General features: G+C 32.4%; 1 long non-coding RNA gene across 1 annotated transcript; it reads right to left on the bottom strand.

The window, feature by feature from the left end:
* Positions 1–451: 451 nt before the first annotated feature.
* On the bottom strand, positions 452–1,881 carry LOC127126136 (uncharacterized). The gene is made up of 2 exons (XR_007804916.1): positions 1,365–1,881; positions 452–1,245 (listed from the first exon to the last, which is right to left on the bottom strand). It is a non-coding gene; the product is annotated as an uncharacterized LOC127126136 (long non-coding RNA).
* Between the last annotated feature and the right edge of the window lie 3,358 nt (positions 1,882–5,239).

The raw sequence follows: 5,239 nt of genomic DNA, 5'->3' as shown, positions 1-5,239 counted from the left end.
ATCTTCATGAGCCCTGTCATGTACATTTATTAAAAAGAGTATATGTATGAACTAGCTAAAGGTGACCAATTAGAAAGTACCAGCAGAGTATATGTATGAACTAGCTAAAAGAACAAAGTGTAAAACCATATATATAACTGAGCTTTTTAAAGTTCATGAACCATCAACAAGTAATAAACAAAGAACAAAGAACAAAGTGGAAGTTATAATTTTTATAAATAATATATGAACTAGCTAAAAGAACAAAGAAAAAAACTGCAATTAAGAAATCCAGAAACACAGTAGTAGCACCTTCAGGTTTTAGCTTTATTTATCCCTATATAACATTGTAAAAATGCCAGCCATTTCACACTACATGGAATGGACCCTTAAATTAACATGGTATAAAAATCTCTTTAGACACTCCAAAAGGTAAATCAAACATCCTGTTTAGCTACTGTCATGCCAAATATTTTGGAATCCAAATCTTGATTTAACGAAGAGTGATAAAGTAGCTTTTGCACTGAGTTGGATATTTTACTGTAAGTTTTACATCAAACCAACTGTTTAAGTATAAAATCACTTGAACATTAATTACTGTACTTTAAACTCAATTGTAACCAAATCAATTTGGCAAAAATAATTCTAATCAAAATCACATTTATAGAGCAGTTGCCCAAACAAACATTATTCCCATGGGAGTCTTTACCTTTATTTCGTCTACTCCCCTCGTTCCTAGTCTCGTGTCAACATCACATAGCAAGCTACAGATGAGATCCTTAGCTTCAGCTGATATCTTAGGTTCTTCGGGGAATTTCAGGCATGCTCTCCAATTCACAATCTGACACAATACAGGAATATCAGCTTGTTAGAAATAATTAATTTAGAAGTTATAGAAAAGATGGATAATTCAATCAACCGCAATACCTTTATAGACCATTCTTTTACCTAGCTTAAACAATCAAACAACACATTCAAATGAAATGTCAAGCCCATACAAAATTGTGAACTAACCAATCATCCATGCTACTTTGACCTTGATCCATCATACAAACAATATTGAAAGGAGTTTAATACACTTACAGTTACATTGTCCCAACTCTAAAACTTTTTCCATACTGCTACTTTGACCTTGAGCCATTTGTTTAAATCAAAACAACAATATCAAAAATCAAAACAACAAATTAGATCGAAGATCACAACTTCAATTTGGCCCTCTATTCAACCAACCACTGGAATACAAGCCCTCTTCAATAACTGCAATATCTAAATCAGAACCAAAACCAAGAACTACTATCAGATGAATCAAAACCAAACCCAATTCAAAACCCTAAATAGAAAAATCTAACAAAACAAAACACTAAAACTGAATCAAAACCACCAACCTTGCAAATGAAAGAAGAACAATGGTAGACCGAAGATCTTAACTTCAAATGGTGTTCATGAAGGTCGGTGAGAGAAGGAGATGGTGTGTGTTCTTCTTGTTCGAGTAGTGGTGTCGGTGAAGGAGAGTAACTGTGTGCTATGGTGGTTGGCTAGGGGTTCCTTGTGGTGGAGTTGAGGGTGAGCAACGGTGGTGGTGATTGATGAAAATAGAAGAGAAACAGTGGAGATCGCTCTAATAGGGTTTCATTCATCTGAGAGACAGAGAGAGAGAGTGTTTGCGTTAAAGTGAAAAAAATGAGGGAACAGGGAAATGAGAGCTGAGTTATGAAAACAACATCTTTTGGAAAATGGGCTTCGGGTGGGTCAGGGTACCCGCGGTCCAGTCATTTCTACCCTGACCGCCCATTTAAAACCAATTGAACCCGCAATTTTCGCCCGTTGGGCCCGTTGGACCGTTTGGGTCCGCCCATTTACATTTTTTCTTTCGGTTATTCCTGGGTTGGGTTGGGCCATCGGTTCCTGTCCACCCCTAACAACCAATAATATAAGAATTATTTTGACCACCCCTGAACACCACTACAATCACCTTTGACTACAACTATCACTTCTACTATTGTAAATTACCATTGGTCTTCACACCCAACTATCACTAATCTGAAAAGAAAATGTTGGGCCTTGAAGCCTAACTTTAATTTTAGTGCCCTTTAACTTATTATAATTATTTGTTTTAGGAATCATTTATTTCTTAAAATTCCGGTCCATTAATTTTACAGATCTTTGAAGTTATACTTCAATTTTTTAAAATTCACCTACGGCTCTAATTATAGGTGGTTATCAAAATGAATTCTTCTTCTATTTATTTTTAACTTAGAAAAATCTATTAATCAATGGTTACATACATAAGTAAAACACCGCACGCCATTCAAACTAAAACTTAGGTCAACTACCTGGACATGAACACGTTAAGTAATGCATGGTTGATTTGTAGATGCTTGTACTAACCAATGATAATAAATAGAAAAAACTATTATTCAGCATTGAAGCTTAAACAATTAATTGAGGTAATCATTTGATTATGAATTCTATTTTTAGAATTTTGGTTTATTTTCGGCATTAATGCAATGATTTTCTTAAAACAAATATGATTCTTTAAGCGAAATAGATTAACATAATTCGAAATCAATATAATATGTTCTTTTAATTCCTTTCTTTTTGGTTTATGGGGAGGTTTGGTTTGTGATTGGACATATCTTCTTTCTGTGGACAATACTGAGGGAATTCTCTCAATTTAGAATAAGGTAAAAGCTTTTTTTTTTACTTTGATTGATGATGACTTTGTGGATGTGTGTTTGGATATGGATGTAAAAAAAAATGTTGTGTTGTCAATGCATACACTAAATATGATTTTTGAGTCGCGCGTGTTCTATATGTTACTAGTTTAATGTCTAAAAAAAGACTTTTGTGAGAGTTTGAAGAGAGAAAGAGAAAGGGGATTGATCAAGATATTCATTTAAATGCGATGAGAGATATGAATGTTTTTAATGATCTCATTAGTGGAATCAAGTATGTACCTCTCTCATTTTAGGTAAACTGTTTACATGATTTCATCGTTGAAATTGATAACTATCATGTTAGTTTTATGAGAATGTTTTTTTTTCACAAGAGAGAGTGTCATGTGATTATTGAGAATAAATAGTTTAGATATATATAATCTTACTCATGATTCAAAAATAATAGAATGCCTGAACGGAGATGCATCCACATTTTCTAAAAATTTGAAAGAGCTCCTATGGTTATCCAAATCACCATTCAAATCCATATTTTATAAGAATTTAGAAGAGCTCATGCGGTCCTCCAAATCACCAACAAAATTATTGTTAATGTATACCATTAAATTTGAATTGCCTCCTTTTTTATTTAAAAAAAAAATACATAATTTAGTTGTATCTTTGAGGTGTCTAAGTATCCTTATTATACAAGCCAATGAGAGTTAGTTGACATGACTCTACTAATGAGACTTACTTCATACATTAAACTGGGTCTTGTTGCAATCAAATACTTTAAACTACCAACCATCTTCGTGTATAAAGTTGCATCAATTTTAATTCATTCTTCGCTCTTTTATAAATTTGTTCCTACCACTATAATAGTCTGCACTGAGTTACTATTATTCATTCCAAATCTAATTGAGACTTTACGAGCATACATTTGATACACTAATTCATTTAGACTTTGTATCCTTTTTCAGCTTGTAAACTTTGTCATCTTCACCTTTCTTCTTATATTCTAATGGTTGCTTCACAAACATGTTTTTATTAAGTTCACGATGAAGAAATGGACTTTTCACATCCAACTGAAAAACATCTCATTTGTGTTGGATGGTCAAAGAAAGTATCAATTGAATGGTATTCATTCTGGCCACCAGAGTAAATACTTTAGTGTAGTCAATTTCATATTATTGTGCATACCCATTCGCCACTAGTCTCGCCTTATATTTATCTATCTCTCCGTTCTCATTGAACTTAATTTTATAAATCTACTTAACTTCAATTGGTTAATTTCCATTTGATAAAACAGTAAGTTCCCAAATCTTATTCTTTTCTATTAGTTCAACTTTTTCCCTCTTTGCATCCTTCCACCTATTGCTCTTGTTAGCTTCCTTTTACGAGAGTGAGTCATATTCAGTTAGCATCATCATTGCATTCAAATTATTTTTATCATATAAGCATTCATGAATTTCATAATATGTCATCCAAGAAGGGGCTTTTCTTACCCTCTATTCAATCATATTTAGTGAGTCATCTTCATGTGACTCACTGAAAAATGAATTAGATTAGACCAAATTTATTGTATCATCATTGTTGTCTCCCTCTTTATTTCTCTATACTCCCTCTTCAATGTCATTCTCATAATAATTTTTCCATTCTAAAATATTTGTTATGCATTCATCTTTTATTCCCAATTCAAACATACATCTTCTTTAAAAAAAACTCAAAACTTGCTTCTTTTCTAGTATTGAATATGTGCGTGAGCCACACATTAAAAAACTCAAAAGTAATTAATTGTTGGCTTCAACCCACTCCAAACCTCATTTGGAGTTTTATTTTGCACAGCCAATGTAGAATATCTATTGAGAATATGTACACTCCATTTTACAACTTCGGGCCAAAACATTTTACGAACATGTTTCTTAACTGACATATAGTGCACCATGCTCATTAACGTCTTATTTTTTCTCTTAGCAACTCCATTATTTTAGGAGTATATGCTGCAATCAATTGTCTTCTTAAGCCTTGAAATTTTCAAAATTCTTCTAACTCAAAGAGGTGATATATGCATTTGACTCCTTTTCAATATAAGCTTTAAAATTATGAACATCGCAAAAGCCTCTAATTTTTCATGTAAGAAGTAAACTCACACCTTACAAGTGAAATCATCTATAAAACTTAGGAAGTACCTTTTATCGTTGTTTGATTATGGTTTAATTTATCCGCATATAGTTGTGTTCACAAGTTGAATTTTATTTGAGGCTCTCCATAAGCTATTTTTAGACATAAGGTTTATATGTTGTTTGCCGATCAAACATTCAATACATACATTCTTCGTAATGTTGATTAAAGGCAACCCATTTAACATTTTCTCATAAAAAAGTGTCCTCACTCCTTCATAGCTTAAGAGACCAAATTGATTAGTCACCATTTTACTATGTTTTATCATTGTTTTAGTAGTAGATTTGATGTTATATCAGTTCTTGCATATCGAATTTAGATGATTTCTTAGACTTTATTTGTTGCATGATGATTTCAATGTTTAGAATATTTCATGTGTCATATGATCTTTTGGGAATGGATTAATGTGCTTTGTAGGTTGGAGG

Source organism: Lathyrus oleraceus, chromosome 3 (genome assembly GCF_024323335.1).
Source record: "Lathyrus oleraceus cultivar Zhongwan6 chromosome 3, CAAS_Psat_ZW6_1.0, whole genome shotgun sequence".
Classification (NCBI taxonomy): Eukaryota; Viridiplantae; Streptophyta; class Magnoliopsida; order Fabales; family Fabaceae; genus Lathyrus; species Lathyrus oleraceus.
This window is presented reverse-complemented; position numbering and strand designations above follow the sequence as displayed.